This window comes from Apodemus sylvaticus, chromosome 15, assembly GCF_947179515.1.
Source record: "Apodemus sylvaticus chromosome 15, mApoSyl1.1, whole genome shotgun sequence".
NCBI lineage: Eukaryota > Metazoa > Chordata > Mammalia > Rodentia > Muridae > Apodemus > Apodemus sylvaticus.
The window spans coordinates 84313738-84336236 of NC_067486.1; the positions used below are offsets into that span (position 1 = coordinate 84313738).

At 46.3% G+C, this 22499-nt stretch overlaps 1 protein-coding gene across 1 annotated transcript in view; it reads right to left on the bottom strand.

Moving 5' to 3' along the window:
- Window positions 1-19293: 19293 nt before the first annotated feature.
- Mapk1 (mitogen-activated protein kinase 1) overlaps window positions 19294-22499 on the bottom strand; it is a 61289-nt gene continuing 58083 nt past the window's right edge. Inside the window, exon 9 of the mRNA XM_052158279.1 lies at window positions 19294-21588. The gene's annotated coding sequence lies outside the window, so the exon portion shown is untranslated. The remainder of the gene's footprint in view (window positions 21589-22499) is intronic.

The following is a 22499-nucleotide window of genomic DNA, read 5'->3' on the forward strand; positions in this document are numbered from 1 at the left end:
AAGCATCTCTGCAATCCATGCGGGAACCTTTAGTTTTGAGCAGGAGACACAGCTGCTGTCAGTTCAGAGTGTCCTGCCATGGCCAGAAGGCACTGTTTTGCAGAAGTGGTTCTAGAGCATCAGAAGTGTAAGGGTGATTTTTTTTTTAAAGTTATCTGGAATAGGCTTTCCAATTTGCCAACACCTAGTTACTAAAGCCTCCCCTAGACACTCGGAGAGTACTGAAAGCCAATGGTGTAAATTATATTACAAACTTAAGAAGACAAATTCATCTCATTATCCCGATTCACCAATTATGAGAGCCAATGAATTTGGTGACTGTATATAAAACTTTTGTCAGTTTGTGAAAAAATAAAGGACAATGATGATGCTGGTTGGTTGCTCCTAGCATCTCTGGATAAACTGGCAGGGGAAAGAATGAGCTCTGTTAAAATTAAGTAACTAACTTGTAGCATCTCAGAATACAGTGAAGGACAACAATGCACTCAGTAGTAAAACTGACCACCTGCAGATGTGCAGACAGGCTAAAGGTTCCTGGACATGTCCTGGGAGACACTCTCAGCAGCCACGGAGCTCAAGGTGCGGAAAAGCAAACCGAAGCCCTCATTGTGAGACTGGCAGAATTACAGCTAAATTAAAGCTTCCTCGTGGAAGATTAAAGTGAGGACGCTGGTGATTGGTGAAGCATGGGGTGGGATGTGGGGTGGGGCAGCCCTGCTGAAGCTGAGAACTTTTTTTTTTTTAAAGACTTCTTTATTATTATAAATCAGTACACTTTAGCTATCCTCAGACACACCAGAAGAGGGCGTCAGATCTCATTACAGATGGTTGTGAGCCACCATGTGGTTGCTGGGATTTGAACTCAGAACCTTTGGAAGAGAAGTCAGTGCTCTTAACCGCTGAGCTATCTCTTCAGCCCCTGAAGCTGAGAACTTTGAACCCTCGCCTTCTGTTTTTTGGGTTTTTTTTGGGGGGGGGGGAGGGGTGTTTTGTTTTTTTGGATTTGGTTTTTTTCGACACAGGGTTTCTCTGTGTAGCCCTGGCTGTCCTGGAACTCACTCTGTAGACCAGGCTGGCCTCGAACTCAGAAATCTGCCTGCCTCTGCCTCCCAAGTGCTGGGATTACAGGCGTGCGCCATCACCGCCCAGCAAACCCTTGCCTTCTCAAGGGTTCATCTCACCTGAGCAGGTGGTCTCTCCCCCCTCAGCAGAAGATGTTCTCCCACCTCATCCCCTGAACTATTGCCTTTTCTGACTTTAATGAGGAAATTAATCCTTCATTATCTGCTAAACCAGCAGTGAAGGAGATACCGACAAGACAATGCTGATGCTCCTCAGGGTCCACCAACAGTTGCCTCTGGACCTAAACCAGACATAAAGCTAAACAAGCTCCGAGGGGGAGAGGCAGTGTGGTGCTCAAGGAGGTGCCCTACTCTACTGAAGAGGTTAATGAGTTCGATAATTCATTCAAACAGAAGTCTGCAGAGGACGCATGAGAATGGACTTAGGTATGGGATAAGGGTGGGAAGAAAACAATGGATCAGGATGAGTCTATTGATAAGGGCCCACTGGGTAAAGACTCTAGGTTTAATCCGGGTTAAATCACAGTTAAAAAAGGGTCAAAAGTTTGAGTAGTTGCCAGAAGCATTCGTCAAAAGTGGGCCTACTGAAAAGGAGTCGGAAATGCCTGAGATCCTTTGGTTTAGTACTGATAAAGGGATTTTAAGGCTCAGGGAAACTTGATATTAGAATAGGTCCACTGTGTAAAACCTAACCCTCCACAAAGAAAAGATCCAGAAGTGGGGTTGGAGTAATTGCTTACTGCACTAGCTGCTCTTTCAGAGAACCCCGGTTCGATTCTTAGCACCTAAATGACAGCTCCCATGTCTGTAACTCTACTTCTACAGGATTCGATACTCTCATACAGAGAAACATGAATGCATGTTGTTTAAGTTTTACTACTGTGAACAGACACCATGAGCAAGGAAACTCTTATGACATTTAACTCGATCTGGCTCACAGGTTCAGAGGTTCAGTCCAGTCTCAAGGTGGGAGCATGGCAGCGTCCAGGCAGGCATGGTGCAGGAGCTGAGAGTTCTACATCTACATCCGAAGGCTGCTAGGAGACTGGGTCCCACATGGTAAGGAGGGTCTCATAGTCCATTCCTATAGTGACACACTCCCTCCAACAAGGCTACACCCCCTAATAGTACCAGTTCCTGGGCCAAGCATATTCAAACAACCACACATATGAAATATAAATAAATAAGGCCCAGAAAACATGACCTTCACTAAGTCTTTAAGACACAAAATGGTGAGAGGGGCACTAGCACATTTGAAATGCTTTGTCGTCACCCGTTTCCTTGTGCCAGACCTTTAGAGTCAAAGGTGTTGGTGCTCAGTAGAATGGATTAAATGCTGTGAGTTTAATAGGGTCTTAAGTAGTAGGGGCCAGGTGGAGGCACTGACTGTCTACAGGGAAGGTGATCACAGCCATTGTAATGGTCAGCACAGGCTAAGTGATTTTTACGGTCTTGTGGTGGTTTGATTAAGAATAGTTCCCGTCTAATCATGTATTTCAGTCATCAGGGAGTGGCAGCAATTGTGAAGGAGTAGAAAATTAGGAGGCTGTGGCCTTGTAGGAGAAAGTGTGTCGTGGGGATGCTATAAGGTTCCTCTTTTTTCTCTTCCTCCTCTTCCAAACAGGGTTTCTCTGTGTAGCTCTGGGTGTCTTAGAACTCACTTGGTAGACCAGGCTGCCCTCAAGCTCAGAGATTGGCATGCCTCTGCCTCCCAAGTGCTGGGATTCAAGGCATGTGCCACCACCGCCCTCTGGTTTTAGTGTTTCAAAAGCCCAGGTTAATTCAATCCCAGTGTCCCTCTCCCCTCTCCTCTCCTCTCCTCTCTCCTCCCCTCCCTCTGCATATGAGTACACTCTAGCTGTCTTCAGACACACCAGAAGAGGGCATCGGATCCAATACAGATGGTTGAGAGCCACAATGTGGTTGCTGGGAATTGAACTCAGGACCTCTGGAAGAGCAGTTGGTACTCTTTACCACTGAGCCATCTCTCCAGTCTTCAAAACCTATTTTTAATGATGGCCCTTGTACTGGCTAGTTTCCTGTGTCAACTTGACACAGGCTGGAGTTATCACAGAGAAAGGAGCTTCAGTTGGGGAAGTGCCTCCATGAGATCCAGCTGTGGGGCATTTTCTCAATTAGTGATCAAGTGGGGAGGGCTCCTTGTGGGTGGTACCACCTTTGGGCTGGTGCTCTTGGGTTCTATAAGAGAGCAGGCTGAAGCTGGGCATGGTGGCACACACCTGTAATCCCAGCACTCTGGGAGGCAGAGGCAGGTGGATTTCTGAGTTCGAGGCCAGCCTGGTCTACAGAGTGAGTTCCAGGACAGCCAGGACTACACAGAGAAACCCTGTCTCAAAAAACCAAAAGGAGGAAAGAGAGCAGGCTGAGCAAGCCAGTAAGAAACATCCCTCCATGGCCTCTGCATCAGCTCCTGCTTTCTGACCTGCTTGAGTTCCAGCCCTGACTTCCTTTAGTGATGAACTGCAACGTGGAAGTGTAAGCTCAATAAACCCTTTCCTCCCCAACTTGCTTCTTAGTCATGATGTTTGTGCAGGAATAGAAACCCTGACTAAGATAAATTGGTACCAGGAGTGGGGTATTCCTATGACAACCTGACCATGTTTTGGGGAGGACTGTGGAAGGACTTTGGAACTTTGAGCTAGAAAAGCCATTAGAATATTAAGAGCTCGGTGGAAAGTTCTGTAGGAGCTTGGAAGACAATGTTAAGAACAGTGCAAAAGATGGAGGCCTGGCTTGTGAAATTTCAGAGGGAAGATTAAAGACTCTTACAGTGGCCATGTTTTGATTGTGAAGATTCTGTGGTTTTGGTTAGCTGGGGCTGAAGATTCAGCTGTGAGTAACAAGATACCAGAACCACTAAAGCAAACCTTTGTGTTACTGGGACTATTGATGCTGGTTAGCTGGAGCTAAGAAATTAGCGGTGATTAAGAAGAGACCAGCATCACTGAGATGAAGTCTTCTTGGAAGTGTTTTCTGAGAGCACAGAGAGTGTGTTCCAGAGGTAGCCATACTTGTATTTTGTGTTGTGGCTGGACTTGGTACTGTGTAAGAGTCACCCAGATGGTACTGGTTTGAAGGCATGAAGGAGTCATGAAGAGTAGCTGAGGCTCTTGGCACAGTGAGAGGCCACGGAAGGCCTTTGCTGAAGGTGCAGCCTCAGTTGCAGTTGATGGCCCAGGACTTGAAGGGGTCATGCATAGGAGCAGAGGCTTGTCACCATGAAGAGAGCCTATGGGAGGCTATTGGTGAAGCCTAATTACAGTAGAAGTCAGCAGTGTTTTGGAGATGCCAGTGCCATGAGATGACCACCAAGAACAGCAGCAGCAGTGGAGTACAGGCATCTGGAGCCTAGAAGACAAGCTGTGTGCTACAAAGGGCAGAGCTGGAGAAGTGACCCACGCCCTTGGAGGAGCCCGGAAGATCGTGAGTTGGATCCCAGACATTGAACCATTGAAGTTTGAGTTTTGCTTTTGGTTGTGACTGTGCCCTGATATGTTTCCCTCTTGAAGGAAAAAAGTATTTTAGTGGAGCCCCCAGTTAAAAGACTTTGAATTTTTAAAAGACTTTGAATTTTAAAGATATTGGACATTTTTTTTTTTGGATTTTTTTTGGTTTTTTTGAGACAGGGTTTCTCTGTATAGCCCTGGCTGTCCTGGAATTCACTCTGTAGACCAGGCTGGCCTCGAACTCAGAAATCCGCCTGCCTCTGCCTCCCAGAGTACTGGGATTACAGGCGTGCGCCACCACCGCCCGGCGATATTGGACATTTTAAGGTAATTGAACTTTTAATATGTAAAGACTGTGGGGCTTTTAAAGTAATTTAGATCTTGGATGAATAAGAAAGTAAGGGTTGAGGCTTAATAGTGATGTGTTTGTGTGTCAAGTTGACAAGGGGTCAATTGTATTGGCTAGTTTTGTGTGTCAACTTGACACAGGCTGGAGTTATCACAGAGAAAGGAGCTTCAGTTGGGGAAGTGCCTCCATGAGATCCAGCTGTGGGGCATTTTCTCAATTAGTGATCAAGAGGGGAGGGCCCCTTGTGGGTGGTGCCATCTCTGGGCTGTATTCTTGGGTTCTGTAAGAGAGCAGGTTGAGCAAGCCAGGGGAAGCAAGCCAGTAAGAAACATCCCTCCATGGCTTCTGTATCAGCTCCTGCTTCCTGACCTGCTTGAGTTCCAGTCCTGACTTCCTTTAGTGATGAACTGCAACGTGGAAGTGTAAGCTGAATAAACCCTTTCCTCCCCAACTCTTTCTTGGTCGTGATGTCTGTGCAGGAATAGAAACCCTGACTAAGACAGGCCTTAAACACTTTAACCCCCCTTTTAGCCCACCACCCACCAGAGGCAGTGGGAAACAGAGCATGGGGGAAATGGACTCTTTGTCAGGCACAGGTCAGCAGTGGCAAACACTTCACTGCTATACCAACAATCCAGTTCAGTAGAATCGGGATAGCAACCGTGGATCAGCTAAGGTGGCACTACCAGCAGGGACAGCCAGGCACCCTTCCAGACATCATGTGTCCTCCACGGGCCTTGCCTCAGCACTTGCGTCTGTCTGACATCACTCTGCCAATCAACCCAAGTCCTCAGAAGCAGCAAGAAATGGACACACTTACAGAAGTTTTCGGGTGCATTTCTCTCTGTGGAATCCTGACAAATGGAGCTCAACTACACAGTGTAAGGCGGACCAATACATGCCTGTTGTTGGCAAAGACTCCTTCATCACGTGTCCTTTCACGTGCTTGCTTTAGCAGAGCATCCTCTCCTGTGATTGCTTCAGCTAAGCGTTCCTTCCTGTGCCTGCTGCCTTAGCCTCCCACCTGTGCTCATTTCAGGACAGCATTCCTTCACGTGTTTGCCCCAGCAAAACACCGTCCAACGCAGCTGACTTTCCAAAGAACCCTTAAGTTTCCACTTCAGTGCCCTGTCAATAAAAGCTGATGGTTTATTAGCTGAGGCAGAAAATAGGAGGTGTGAAGTCTGGTAAGGGGTGAGAGACTCTGGCACTTAAGGATTCCCTGACTTCTGAGGAGGCAGACACAAGAGACTGGGAGGTGGCCAGCCATGAGGCACGCTAGTCGGACAAGCCCAGGCTTAGGCCTTTATTCATAAATTTATTCTGAGTTGTTGTTTGGGGAACTGAGGATTGGGTGGGAAAGACTATGGATACAAATGGCGACCAACATAAGGGCTCATAAAACCCAAGATTAGAGCCTGAGGAGACCACCTGGTGGGCGGTGGGACAGACACCTCCCCGAGCAGTTTCCAGGCTGACTGGGAGTGGAAAACCACAGAGAGGCCTAAGGCTCCTACAGAACCTCCCACTCAGCAGGTTCCAGAGCTGCTCTTGGGTGTGTCCAGATACTTGTGGAGGGCAGAGACCCCAGTTTCCCAGGCTAGCCACTGCAGTGGAGGCTGGTGGGTACCTCTAAGAAGCTGACAAATGGCTCACAGCATGGTGGATGGCCCCTTCCTGTCAGGTCAGTCATGGCTGGAAGCTTGGCCCTTTAAGGCTTGGCCATCGAGGCAAAGAATGGCTGCAGGTAATGGAATCCAGGAACGGACTGAGAACACGTGTGGATAGGTACAATGTGCTTGAAAATGCGCTCGGGTACGAAAGAAAAGAAGCTGGGTAGAAGCAATCATAGAAAAATAAATAGTTTGAAAATAAAGTGAAGCTCTGAAGGAAGGAGAGATTAGAAAAGAAAATGTTTTCTATGTTAAGAAATGGAGAACACAGTGACAGAGGACATTTGGAGACCCTATAGTTTTGTTGTTATCATAAAAATAATTATGTGTTCAGTAATGATTATAAGTTTACATATCCTCTTTAAGCAAGATCAGATATAAAGCAGACCGATGGGGTGTCTGGTTACAGGCCAGAGAGCAGGAGGCTGGAGGATTCTTTAAACCAGAATAAAGAATCTTCAGAAGAACCCAATCTGGAACCTAAAACAACAGCAAAAGAGGCAGTTCCAGCTAAGAAACATCCACAGAAGCTTGAGGAATCTGAATGGCAGCCCGAAGAGATGCAGTGCACTGTGTTAAGAGAACAGTGTTTGATGCCACCTTATAGCACTGTCTTACAATAGTCTTTGTTTCATTTTGCAGAGTTTGAAATTTTAAAATGCATATATATGCTGATACATTATACAACCGATACATACTCAGAATTCCAAGGGGCTTTTGCCTTGAATTCTGAAGAGAAAGATGCTGAGACTGCGCGTTATTGGAGATGGAGGTGCCCTTGAGAACGGAAGCTGATGGTGCTTCTGCAGATGTGCCCAACAAAATGCAGCAGGTTTCCAGACACTAAACACAGAACATGTTATACATATATCCTAGTCCTACAGCTCAAACAATTCTAAAAGGACTTAACTGCACTTTACAGGAGATGCTCCTAGAACAGAAGGGTTGTCAGCCCCTCAGCAGTTCTTGCAGATGCAGCCTCTTCCCAGGGGACTCAGTGGACTACCGCCCCAACGTGTGTGCGGTTTTCATGTTCCCAATAATTAGTAATCTTTCTCTTTCTTTCTCTCTCTCTTTCTCTCTCTCTCTCTCTCTCTTTTTGGATTTGGTTTTTTTGAGACAGGGTTTCTCTGTGTAGCCCTGGCTGTCCTGGAACTCACTCTGTAGACCAGGCTGGCATCGAACTCAGAAATCCGCCTGCCTCTGCCTCCCAAGTGCTGGGATTAAAGACATGCACTATCACCACCCGGCAATAATAAGCATTAACAAAACAAAACAAAACAAAAAAACCCAAGATGCCACCCAGAGTCAATGCTTAAGATTGCTAGTTCTCCAGATATTTCCTCTCAAAGAGCCAGAGTAGGGCTTCTCAGAAAGAGACATTAGGACGGGGCGTGGTCAGTGGTAGAGAGTGTGCACAGCCCACGTTCAGCTCAATGCGAGCACACAAACCAAGCCATGGGGCAGTAGCTAGGGAGGTGGCTCTGTGGGGGAGGCGCTAGCTACACAAGCAGGAGGGCCTTATTCGGTCCCAGTGCCCACATAAAGCCTGAGCGGTGCGCTCGCTCCCTCGCTCCCTCGCAATCCCAATGCCAAGGCAGGCCACTGTTGGGCTAGTGCTCGTGAGCAAGAGCGAGACCTGCCGGAGCGAGCGAGGGAGCGAGCGAGGGAGCGAGCGAGGGAGTCAGTGCGGAGCCACCTGGCTGGCACTTCATGGCCCCGGTGAGAACACTTCATGCTGCTGTGCAGTTTTGCTCTGCATGTTGTCTCATGATCACCACATCCCTCCCAATGTAGTCACATGACAACTATGGGGGCTTCCAGCCCCTTGTTGGAACATGTTTTTCTATGTTTATTGTAACATACACTTAAAGAAAAAGAAAATGTAATCACACTGTGAGTTTTGTACTGTTTGGTTTTGAAGGGATATATAAACTGTGAGAAAAAAAACTAAAGTTGTTGAAGCTTGCTCATTGCAGTTTTGCTCCATCTACCGTGTGTGTGTGTGTGTGTGTGTGTGTGTGTGTGTGAAGTTGCTGGAGCTTGCTTGCTGGAGTTCTGCCTCACCCAAGCATGGTTAGTTGGAGCTTTGCTCTGTCCACAAATGTATGTTTGCCTGTATATTTGTGTTTGTGTAGGTTTGTGTGTGTGTTACGCCTTCCCCCCTTTCCTCACTAGTCCCCGGGACTCAAGCCTTGCTCCTTGCCCCCAGGGAATGCATTGCCTGAGTGAATCAAGCATTGTTCCTTCAGTGATCAATTGCCAACTTTTCACCCTGCCTCAGTTTACCCTGACTCATTGAAGCTCGCCTTTGAAAGTTTTCAGTGTTTTTAAAAGATTTATTTATTATTACAATAAAGTACACTGTCACTGTCTTCAGACACACCAGAAGAGGTCGTCAGATCTCTTAGGTAATGAGCATCTCATTACGGATGGTTGTGAGCCACCATGTGGTTGCTGGGACTTGAACTCAGGACCTCTGGAAGAGCAGTCAGTGCTCTTAACCACTGAGTCATCTCTCTGGCCCCAGTTTTCAGTGATTTTGAGATTAGCCTGGTTTACATATCAAGTTCCAGGACAATGTGGGTTAGAGAGACCTGGTTTCAACAAACAGAGACAGAACTAGGTGGACTGGTAGGATTAAAAAACCAGCTGGGTGGTGCTGGGGCATGCCTTTCATCCCAGTGTTCGGGAGGCCGCGGCCGCCTCTCCCAGCACTCTGAGTTCCAGGCCAGGTTGCTCTCCAAAGCTAGTTCTAGGATAGCCAAGGCCATACAAACTGTCTCAAGAAACAAACAAAACTCCAAACCACCACCAATACACATGAAACTGGGAAGGAAAAGTGGGAAGAGGAAAGGAACTGTGAAGGAATTGGTGGTGGCGGCAGATTTTGTAAACACCTTATCCATATCAAATTCTCAAACAATGAAAAAGGAAAGCCCACAGCGGTGAGTGAGGAAGACTTCAATCGTTGACTTCCAGTTACCACATTATATTCATGAACATCTGGTTCCTACCCCTAAAAAAGCCTGAGCGCCCGCTGTGCTGGAGAGGCGTCTTCACACACAGATGACAAAGGCAAGGCTGCTGTGAGAGCATTTGCTGGGCAGGTGGCATGGGCAGAACTGTTCCCCAAAGGTGACTTTGGTTTGTGTGTGTGTGTATGCATGTGTTGCTTGCACACACATCTGTGTACCATGTGTGCCTGGTGACCTCAGAGGCCAGAAGACAGTGGTATCATAGTCCCAGAACTGGAGTTACAGACAGCTGTAAACCACCATGTGGATACTGGAACTGAACTCCAGGCCTCTGCGAGGGCAGTCAGTGCTGTTAACTGCTGAGCTATCTCTCCAGCCCGTTTTCCCCTTAATATCAGGTCTTGCCATGCAGTTTAGGCTGGCTTCAAACCTTCAGTCTTCTGCCTGTGCCTTCCATGTAAATAGGATGACAGGCACACACAAATTGTGCTCAATTTGCTGAAACTTAAAAAAAAAAAAAAAGTAATTAGGACCTGAGTGTGATGGCGCATGCCTTTGATCCCAGCACTCAGGAAGCAGAGGTAAGTGGATCTGTTTTATTTATTTATTTATTTATTTATTTTAAAGACAGGGTTTCTCTGTGTAGCCCTGGCTGTCCTGGACCTCACTCTGTAGAGCAGGCCTCGAACTGTGTGCCACCACTGCCACCACCCGGCTTGGTAGGTGGATCTGAGTTTGAGACCAGCCTGGTCTACAGATCGAGTTCTAAGACAGCCAGGGCTACACAAAGAAACCTTGTCTGGGAAAAAACACTGCCCTCACCCCTGATGAAGTCATTAGTTGGGCCTAAGACATTCTGGTCAGATACCTACCAGATGTAGGAAACCCCACTGTGGTGACACTTTGACCTTTGACATCAACCCACAGTACTGTGAGAATTCATTATCTAAGCCACCAGTGTAAGGTGCTGTCATGGAAGTCCTGCAGACAAATGTCTTGGGAAAGAAAGGTATCTAAAGCTATCTATCCCCTTAAAGCATCCGCCAGCCGGGCTGGCACTGCAAAGTCCTGCTCCAGGTCCTCCCGTCAGCCAGGAGGCAATCCTTGGTCTGTCTCCCATGCAGGCTGAAGCGATTGCTGGGTCAGACAGGGGTCCTCACTTGCCTGGGGTGCTAGTGGTCTCCTCAGCCATATCAGAGGGATGAAGGCTCTACAGAGCCCCCTCATTCCTAAACTTAGCTGAGCCTCTAATAGTTTTCTGCATGCTCTTTCAAGCCTATTAAAAAGTATGCAGGTGCCAAAGACATAGCAACCACACATCGTCTTATGTTCTTTCCAAATTAAAACATTTCCAGCTTTAGGACTGAGGAGAGAAAAACCTAAGAGCAGAGAAGAAACTAAGTTATTGATGGAAGCAGTTGCCCTGGCACTGAGCTGCCCTCAGAGCTGCCATCGGCCACCTGATCTCCCCATGTTTCCTGCAGATGAAGGGGTGCATGAGCTAAGGACCTGCCTCCCCCTGTGGGGGAGAAAATAAACCATGCATTTTAATTAAAAGTTAACCAATGATTTGAACTTACGTCTTTAGAGTGACCATGCATCCAAGGTACAGGACTCCTCTCTCAAACTATCGCATGATTTTGTTAAAAATGCAGACACTGGGCTGGAGAGATCAGTGGTTAAGAGCACTGGCTCCTCTCTCAGAGTTTCTGAGTTCAATTCCCAGCAACCACATAGGTGGCTCACAACCATCTAAACGTAATGGGATCTTCTGTCATGCAGACAGAGCACTCAGGACATAAAGTACACGAATAAATGGACACTAAACTGCTAAGGTTAGGGAGGGCCTAACATTCCGCATTATTTTTAACTGTAAAACCCAGGGGTAGGGTGTTGGTGTTGGTAAGATGGCTCAGCTAAGCAGTTAAGAGCAATGGCTACCTTTCTGGAGGACCACAGTTCAAATCCCAGCACTGACATAGCAACTCACAACCATTTGTAACTCTAGTTCCAGGGGACACCACCTGGTCTCAGTGCACACTGTATAAATGTGGTACAGACACACATACAGACAAAACATACATACAGAAATAACTAATAAATTTAAAAAGAATCTTAAATTGTAAAATATAATCAACACAAAATTGACCACCTCGGCCCTTTTTCCTCATCCAGCCCTCAAACGTGGTACACAGCTATGAGGAGCTATGAGGAGCTTGAGCGCTCGGTCCTCCTGCGTCACCTCCCAGGGCTTCATGAATGCACTCCACCTACGGAGCTGCATGCTCTGCTCCACCACAGACCACTCTTGGTTTACAGACAGGGTCTGTTACGCAGCCCAGGTGCCACGACCCATTTCTACGAGTAGAGGACGGCTGAGTATTTTGCAAAACCAAACCTTTTCTGCGTTTCAGAACTGGAAATGTATGTGCCAGGCAAGCACCACTGCTGAGTCCTGGCTCAGCTAAAATATTTCCTCAAGACTGAAATTCCATTCCCATTCAGTGATGCCTGTCCTCCCAGTCTGCACTGGTGAGCGGATGTGGTGAGGTGCACTCTGTGGGCTCAATATTTGAAAGCCGTTTTGGTACCAGGGAGTAGCAGGTATTGTGACAAGCACACACCACGATGTGTTTTAGGCATTTCTTGGCCAGTGATACGAGAACAGGCAACGTGATTTGGAGTAGACAGCAAGCCTACGTACGCAAGAGGGTAGCTAGGATCTGTACAGTACAGCAGGAGACACAGCTAATGCTTGCTCTGGTTTGGAGATGGTCCCGGTGTCCCTGCAGAACTGTACATGCTGAGAGTCAATTCCTATTATGAGGCACCAGTACTCGTTCAGTGTTTAGGGGTGGGGTCTGTGGGGCCTCTGGGAGGCGACTAGGATTTAATAAAGCCAACAGGAGCCTCAGCCTCAGGAAGAAGGCAGACAAAGCAGTCTCCTACCACATGAAACACTATGCTGCTCTGAGATTCCAGCAGAGTCCTCACCAACTGCCTCTCTGCTGCACGGACGTGCTCAGGGGGTCAGCCTGACGTGACTTCTTCTTGCCAATCTTTTCTTTCTTTTTAAAGGCTTACTTATGTGAGGACACTGTAGCTATCATTAGATACATCGGAAGAGTGCACTGGATCCCATTACAGATGTTTGTGAGCCACCGTGTGGTTGTTGGGAATTGAACTCAGGTTTCTGGAAGAGCCGTCAGTGCTCTTAACCACTGAGCCATCTTCCCAGTTTTATGATACCAGCAGTATCAACGTCTTTATACATGCTACTTGTTTCTTTCTCATTATTATCAAGGGCTATCCTAGCAATCAATCACTGATTTGACTTAAAACTCTGTTCTCTGGGCCCAAACATAGCTGCACCGCATTTACTTGCAGTGATACCAGCATACCAAGGCACACACCACTGCTACTATGCTTTTGGTTTTCCAAAACAAGGCTTCTCTTATATTTATGGTTGTGAGCCCTGCCTTTAACGTCTGAGCCATTTCTCTACCCTAAGGATTCTCTGTGTAGCCCTGGCTGTCCTAGATCTCACTCTGTAGACCAGGCTGGTCTTCCTCTGCTTCCCGAGTGCTGGAATTAAAGGTCTGCAACCACCACTGCCTGGGCACAAAGCTACTTTACAACTGTGCAGCATTTGTTTTTTCACCATTCCAATTACTAAAAGCAAAACTAATGACAAAACAGGATTATTCTCTGAAAGTGACCTCATCTTCTCAGTCGTTACTTCCCTGATAGGTGGCAAGCAGGCTTTGCTCACAGAAGTGTACCATACTCTTCTTTGGCTGTTAAACTGGAAATGAGGCAATGTTCGTATTTGTTTGAATTTTAACCCTTGGTCTCCAGCTCCAAGAGACCAATTAGCCCTCTGCACTATTGTCGCCTGTGGTGGTTTGTATGAAATCAGAAAATAAACAAACACCCTAGACAAGCCCAGGTCAGCAAAGATGACTCAGTGGTTGGAAACCTGATGATCCAATTTTCTCCTCAGATCCCATGGTCAAGGGACAAACATGGAGGTCAGAGGATAACCTGAAGGAGTTGGTTCTCTTTCCACTTTCCAGGGACTGAATTCACTCGGGCCATTGCTTGGTGGCAAGTGCCTTCACTCACTGTGCCATCTAATGAGTCCATCCAGCCATCCACAGGCCTTTCCTGTATAGCCTTGGCTGTCCTTGAACTCACAGGAATCTGCCTCTCTCCACTTCTCGGAGTGCTGGAAATGAAGACGTGCGGCACTGCCCAAGTTCTTGCCCACGCAGCTTTGTTGGACACCCTTCAATTTTTGTGCTCCAGCCAGCTTCCTAGTGTTAATCCTTACCCTGCATTACTTTATTCCTTGAGGTGGGATGACCACCAACAGCACAGCTTCCCCGATTTAAATGTTCTAGCATTGTCTTTTATCCCCAATTGTAACAAGTCTTGATGCAGCACCCACATGTGGCATTTAAAAGGTTAAAAACAATCACTTCATGTGTCCAAGTGAAAGTGGATCAAACTTGGGATTGGTGACAAATGCCTTCATCCCTGGAACTGCCTGGATGGCCCACATGGAGTTCTCTCTTAGCAGTGGCTAGTGAATTGTGGGAACAAGGGCAGGGTGCTGTCCTTCCAGCAGGCTACGGCACTGATTTATTTGTAACTACACCGAACCATGGCTTCTCTGCTGGACTAACTGGGACGACTGTTTCCCCTAACAGCATTGCCTTTGGTCCTTACATGCCTATTTGTATGGCTTCTCCAAGGTGGTGTGGCCTCATCTTTCAAGGTCAGGAGGATGGACTGGCTCCTAACTCGGTGTTCAACCTTTTGACACTGTGATGTTGGCATCTACAAAACTGACACTTGGGGACTACACAATAGTTAACAACTTTGTGTCCTGGCAAAGTTTATGATTTTGTCTTGGGTCTCATCCATACTATTTCAGCACATGGCCTCTGCTCCCAGCTTAGCCCCTTGCCCATCTCTGTCCATGGTAAAACGCTGCCTGTGGTTTCATTGTTTCCTTCTTCTGTGATATCTATTGTTCTATGAAAAAAATTGAGTGGGTGGTGATAGACAGTTAAGGATGATTCCATTTCATCAAAGGGCATGGGTGAAAATAGCACCCCAAAAGTTGAAAACACAGTACTGTGGACTTTATATACAGTAATCTTCAAAACCAGAACACCCCGGGGTGCTGGGCCAAGTGCTGTATAGCAGGGCCCCAGTCAGCCTGAAAACACTGGTGGTGGTTCTACTTATCCACCATAGGGTTTCTGCTTTGGTCTTTTCTCAGCAACTCCTCTCCCGGATTTTGTGTAGTTCTAAGGAGATCAACTTTCTGGTCTAGAAGGCCTTGCCGAGAACCCACACTCACGGCTAGGAGCACTTAAGTGTTGGCCAGTCTGTTGCAAAGTCAGTGCCCAGGGTCTTGTCCTGTGCTCAACAAGTTCGGTTCTGACCCCAGCACCCAACTGCACACATCCGCTTCTTGCTTCTCTACATGCCTAAATTGTTACTAGATTTTCTATTGGATATCTCCTCTAGCTCTAGAAGGCAGCTTCCATTTACCACCCACACGTCTAACTAGGACCTTGTGGACTTAGTCTTAAAAAAGGCTAGCTCCTCTGCTCTTGACCTGGCTTATGTTTTTATAGACATAGTCTTGTTAGGTAGCCCAGGCTAGCCTTGAATTCCTACCAGTTCTTTCCAAGCCTCTCTTTCCAGGACATCAACGAGCCATCATTGGACCTGGGCATCTTTCCTGTTTTTGGCCTGGCCCAGGGCAGCACCACAGGCTACAGTTCCACACCATGGATTTGTCACAAGTCCCATTAGTTGAGGGGAAAATCATCTCCATGCTTGTGTGTGGATGACAAGAAATCACTCAACACCTAGACTGAAGGCATGCTTAGTAACGGACTCCTTGCTCCCCTTTATGCTGGAGGCTCTGGAATTCGACTCTACCACTGTAAACATCAAATCAAAATTAAGTTCCTCCTCTCCACTCTCCCATAAACTCCCAACCTTGTGAAGACGAAATCAGGAAATAGAAAATGAAGGGAAAGAAGGAAATATAAGAACTCCCCTAGGCACCAGTCCACTTCCAAGGCCCCAGCCCACCTGCTGCTCCTTCCTTTTGTGCCTGCAGTACTACCATGATGCCCCAGACAAGCACACCCAGTGGGCACTGCTCACATTCTTGGAATGCAAGAAAGCTGTCTTAGCAGTGCCCACTTCTCAGAGCCCTGCTTTTGAGAGCATACTTCCTGAATCCCCACAGAGGACCACTACCAAGTCCACTAGAGACAAGCTCCTTAGTGCTCTCTTTTGTAGACTGGTCTTGTTTTTTATATGGTCAAATGTTCTCTCCCTTCTCTGGAGAGACACAACTCTGGTAACTTCCTGAAGACACAGATGGTCCTTGAGGCAGCGAGATGCTGGCTTTGCAGGTCTTCAGAAGGAATTCAGTGTTTGCCTAATTCATTTGAGATTAGCAGATCATGGTAAGACACACAGACAAGTTTCTTTGACTGGGTGCTTTTTAGTTAGCTTTTTGTTTTTTTGAGACAAGGTAGCCTTAGCTAGCCTGAAGCTCCCTCTATAAAAACCAGTCTTAATCTCACAAAGAGACCAGACTCTGCCTCCCGAGTGCTAGAATTAAAAGTGCTTGCTACCATGCCCAGCCTCTACTGCATGATTTGTAACTGAAAATAGTCTCTTGACTTCCTCCTTCCTAGCTTCTTCTTCTTCTTTTTTTTTTTTTTTTTTTTGGTTTTTTTTGAGACAGGGTTTCTCTGTATAGCCTGGCTGTCCTGGAACTCACTCTGTAGACCAGGCTGGCCTCGAACTCAGAAATCCACCTGCCTCTGCATCCCAAGTGCTGGGATTACAGGCGTGCGCCAACACTGCCCGGCTCCTTCCTAGCTTCTTAATAGCACCGTAAGGGACATACATCTGAAGCAATGGTCTCCAGACTCTTCAAATGCCTCTACTGACTTTTCTGCTCCCCAGAGACCCGGTGAAGGCTCCTGTGGAGAGGTTCCCTGGCTCCATCTGCCTCCTGTCTCAGGCTCTCTGTAGCGGGCGCCCACCGCCCATGTGTACTGCGGCCCTGGCCCTCTGGCTGTGGGTGTTCACTAAGCCACAGCTGCACTTTGCTCTCGGTGCCCTGCCTTGCCCAGCCCAGTAAGTGGTATCAGAGATCCAGTCTCCACTTCTCAGGAATCTTCCTCAGCATTAGCAATGACTTTTCTCCTTCATACTTGAGGCACATCAAAGAGGACAGAGACACTTGGTTCTGAGTATGTACAGCAACCAAGATGCTGGTCTGATTGCTGTTACGGGGTGGAGTCCATCACTGTTAAGCAAGACAATTTTAAGTACTAGGCTTCAGCAATGAAACAAGGAAGAGAATAATGTCCATGCCTTCCCCAGGAGCAGATGATTGTGACATGCTGAGTGAACTCCATTTCCTAAAGAGTTTTCAAAGTGGGCTCTCCTCTCAGATGGGCAGAAGCAGGGTCTTAGTTAACAGGAATTTGCTGACACCTTGCAACATGCAATGGCATAAAGAACTTCTAGGAAGACTTGACTGATTCACTTGGTACTTACTGTGTGTTATAATTACTTGAAACATTTTTTTTTTTTTTTTTGGATTTGGTTTTATCGAGACAGGGTTTCTCTGTGTAGCTCTGGCTGTCCTGGAATTCACTCTGTAGACTAGGCTGTCCTTGAACTCAGAAATCCGCCCGCCTCTGCTTCCCAGAGTGCTGGGATTACAGGCGTGCACCACCACCGCCCGGCTCTTGAAACATATTTTTATACCTTCTGCATGCACTGTAAATGATATTGACTCCCTTTCACAGCGGGCAGTCTGCTGTAGAGTCTGAGCAGAGAGCCAGCTGCAGTTGAGAACAGAGGGGGAGGTAGTTAACTTGGCTTTAGTCACCTAAGGCCTTTCCCCTCCATATCAAAACATTTTGCATTATCTCTGACATGTAAGTAATCACTGCACTATTGACAAGAAACACACGTTTAAGCCTTTGTTAACACTCATGAGTTGTTGCTGTGAAAGGCTGCGTCTGACATCTGCCCTAGCACAGGTTACTGAAGGCTAGTGCTGGGGAGGGCTATGAGGCCACCTTCCCTTCCCTTCCCTGTAACCAGTGTCTGAAGAATCGCCTGGAAGACCTGACCTGACGGAGACTCCAGTCACCCAGAGCAATAGTTTGTGATCCTATTATTAGAAGCTACCAGTAAAGTCAAGAGTCAGAAGGCGTGCTATATGGAGTGACTAAACTGTACTGAACAACACAGCACTGTTACCCTGGCAACACAGTGAGACAATGTAACGATTCTAAGGATTTTTTTTTTTTTTTGTAATTCTTTTTACAAGTCAGTTGCCATAAACATTCAAATTATGAATTGAAAAGCACGTTTACAACATCAAAAGAATTAAGATGAAATATAAACCTCTTACAATTTTTATACATATTAACCCAATCACATAAGCCACGGTAAATGTTCAAGTTTAACAATATAATGAAAAACATTTAAATTCTTAATAAAATCTTCCTTCAACATTCATTTTTTAAACTTACCATTATCCTAAATAATCTATGCAGTTTGGGATATAATACCAAAAAGGCATCCACAGTACAAAGCAGATACAACGCTATGTCAGACTTTCTGGAGCAAGCTTCAGGTAAGCTGGTGTAATCCTAGGGACCTGGGAGTCCCACTGTTGACCCACATGCCAAGCTGGACATAGCATGCCAAGTGACAGCATTTATTCCATTCTTACGTTTCTCATCAGAGTTATAGGGTACCATATTCCAAACACTTGCACAATTTTAAAGCACAAATGCTTTAAAAAATCTTGGAAGCAAAAGAATTGCTCAGATTTTCAAAACCACATTTACAAAAATATTTCCCTTAAACTTGGAATTGCTCCAAAACACTGATTTACAAATATAAAAGTAGTAAGTATGAAGGACCCAAAGCAGATGCATATATGAATGTTACCATATTATAGAAGTCACCAAAAGTTCAAACATAACTATCAATATTAACGTAAGTATTATCCTAAGCAGACGAAGTCTCCTCTAAGTGGTCTGAATACTATGTGGCATGCAGTGTAGATTCTACCTTTGTGATTCCTCAGAGATAGCTGTTGTTAATTCACAGCTTCCCAAAACTAACAGTCACGCCCAGCCGTGCAGCCCGCAGTGTTGCCTGTACTCAAATGAGAGAGGGATGAGGGTGGGGCGGTATCAATGCACCACACAGCAGGCTGTGTCAACTCTGAATGCCAGCATCATCAAGCACTCTGGGATTGTTGGATAGCTATCTTCTTCATGCTAAATGTTTACATGTTTTTGCTCACATTTTAAGACTTGGACAAAAAGCCCACCCACCAGACGTGTATATGAATATGAATAGTATGTATATGAATAGCAGAGGCACTCAATGATACCAGTATGGAGATGAGCTCATCCAAACATCTTTAGAAACGTGAGAACCATAATAGTGAGTGTTCCTATACCAGCAGCTGTCAGCTGTCAGCCAACGGCTAGATGAAAGCCACACTACTTATGATAGAGTGATTAGGGTGCAGTGAGTGGTCTCAAACCAAACCCTCTCCACAGTGCCAGGAGGAGCAGAAAGCTCAGTCCTTATTCAGATGACTGCAAATTAATCTCATGGGATTAAAAATAATGAAAAAGAAACAAGTAGAACTGTCAGTGCTTTAAAAAAAAAAAAAGACAAAAAGAAAAAGGAAAACTGACTACTACTATTATCAATGAGAGCCGAACCTATATTCCTTCAATGCCAGGTGGGCTTCATGTGTGGAAGTGAAAAGCAGGCCAAGAACTCAGATCTGGTTTCTGGGATGAATGAGTCATCCTTTAGCCAGGTGAGGTGTTTGTTCCCCTGAACCTGGTGGTGGGTACCAGGGGCGCTGACCAGCCTTTCCCAGAGCTCTAGGACACAGAGGCAAGGAGACCCTTTTCAGGGGGAGCCAGACTCCGATTTGGTGTCACCATCGCCATCTGACTATTTTTAAGAGACCTGCTTTTAAGAGAGGATCAGGTCAGATTCATTTGCTGACTTTTCCTTTTGTTTCTTTGAGACAGGGTCCATGGAGTCCCGACTGGCTTGGGCCTCCCTATGCAAACCAGGCTTGCTTCCAACTCAGAGAAGCCTCTGACTTCTGAATGCTGGGATTAAATGTGCATGCAAGCATGTACAGCTGAAAAGGAACTTTCTAAGCCATCTATGTAAAATGATGTGTGGGGCAGTGCATGGGGGGTAGGGTGGGGGAGAAGTAGAGTAAGGCCCATGAACATTTCTGTCTGAAGCACAAGCCATAAATTGATTATGACTGTCTACTTAGGACACACCGATGCAGAGGAAATCAACACTGAATCTTATCATCGGTGTAAAGATAAAGATGTACATTTATTTCCATGAGTTACAAGTGCATTGCATTGCTGTTCATACTAGCAGGCAGTCTTTATAGAACCCATTTTCCATTGCTGTCAAAAAGATTAAAAAATAAAAAATAAAAACCAAGAAAACAAAAGGACAGCTGAGAAATGAAAAGTAAACAATAGAATTATCTTTTCTACATTATCTTCTGGGTAGCATTCTCAGTTGGAATACAACTCAGAGGTCACAACAGATTTCGCTCAATCAAAGGATGTGACACTTGGACATTGGTCTCTGCACAGAGACCTTAACAGTCATGCAAGAGCACAGTAAGTATTGAACAAGGCATATTTCTCATCAGAGCAGTGAGGGGGTCAGGAGGCACCGCACTGGGATAACACCATCAACTCCACAGCACACAGTGCAGGAACAAAATATAGGAAAGAAGGAAAGAAAAGCGAGCTCCAACAGTTACCGCTAGCCGCTATGACGTGAACTCAGCAGTACAGAACATCTCTAACTTGGCAACAGGACAGAGCTGCATGAGGAGCGCTCATGAGGGCTTCGTCATACACAAGTCATCAATCACACTGCTGAAAGTGAGCTCGAGATGCTGACATGCTGCAGGAGAAGAACTGTACACTTCCTCATTTAAAGATGCAGTGTTCCTTTTAGCTAAATCCCAAGGCAGTGAATGTGGTTATGAAAACTGCCTTCTGTGTGGAGCAGTTCAAGGCTATATGGAGCTCCGCCCTGAACATCTAGGTCAGCTTGGTCTCTACTGTTCTGGAAACTTCCACAGCTTAGTGCATGTCCGTCTTGCAGCAAATGACAAGCACAGCTGTTACTTTCAATCTCTGGCTAAGGAAAGCATGTAACATTTTGGCAAGAGAGTTACACCTCCATTACAATACCAGTAACTATATAAAACCTGCAGAATAACATTGCTGGTGCAATGCTTCCTTTCTATTTCATTTAAACAATGATCAAAGTTTGAAAGAGCTGGGCAAATAGTACATACTTTAAATTTGGACTAACATGATGCATAGAAAAATGCCCCCAAAGGACTCCAGGCACAGAAGCACCTGCCCTGTAGCCTATAATTCCATCCAGGGGCATCCACAAGCTCCTATTCTGTCTAGGTAGACAGTTACTAGCCAACAGATGAAGTACAAATTTGGAGCTGTCATTGACTTAAGGTGCCTTCTGTCACAGCCTCCCTACTGTAAAGTGAGGTGCCAGTAACTGAAACAGGTCTGGGAAGACTCTCGCTCTCATGAGGCTGATGGTTCAGCAGATGACAGGTAGAAAGGATTCAGGACAGGGAGGAACCACTGCATCTTTCAAACCAGAAAGCAGTTAGTGACTAAACAACAGTCGGCAGTTAAGTGCACTGAAAGTGCACACTGCTGCAGGGCCTGGTGCCAGGAGAGCTCTCTGGACTGAAGGAATTCCGTGAACGTATAAAAGCCACTACTACCAGAAACCGCCCTTCTGAACGGCTCAAAGGAGTCAGGAGTAGGTGAGCTGAGACGGGCTGGAGACAGGACCAGGGTCAGGAACTGGGGGGACACCGACATCTGAACTCGTCCAGTCCTCTGAGCCCTTGTCCTGTAAAACAAAGATAAACTCAGGAGTAAGGATTGAGCCACGTCAGAACAATAAAGGCAACAACAGCACAAAACAGCAAAGTAAAGATCACTGTTCTCTTTCTCTCTCTCTCTCTCTCTCTCTCTCTCTCTCTCTCTCTCTCTCTCTCTCTCTCTCTCTCTCTCTCTCTCTCTCAAACACACACACTCACAAAATTCAGGTCCTGAAGGCTAGGGCTCTGCCCTCATTCTACAGTCATCTCTTTCAGACAATTCTTAAGAGCAGAGTTGGTACTGTGTGGTGGTCTGAATGAAAATGGTCCCTACACATTTACAGGGACAGGCACAATTGTGAGGTATGGAGTTGTTGGAGTAGTAGGTGTGACCTTGTTGGAGGAAGTGTGTCACTGGGGATGGGCTTTGAGGTTTCAGAAGCAGAAGCCAGGCCCAGAGGCTGTCCCTTTGTGCTGCCTGCCCATCTGGATATAGAATTATTAGCTACCTCTCCAGAACTATGTCTTCCTGTGCGCCACCAGGCTTCCCTCCATGATAATGGATTAAACCTCTGAACGATAAGCTAACACCACTTACTGTTTTCTTTCTTTATAGGTCTCTGTGCCTATGGCGTCTCTTCACAGCAATACAACCCCTAAGACCCCATCTAAGACTGCAGGAAGACACATGGACAGATTTACTGACACCCAAAGCCTTGCTGGCTTCCTGAGATACCCACTACTCCCACAGTCAAAAACCAGAATTTACAAAGTCTCTTCAAAGTACTGCATCCTCTTTCTATTCTTAGGAAGACTCCCTTTCTAGGCTGACTGGACAGGACAGTCACCTGTGCTCACAATGGGATGTGCTGCTAACATGTTTTCTCTTACTGAGAACAAACAAAGTCCTGGTGGGCAGTGAGGATAGCAGACTGGGATT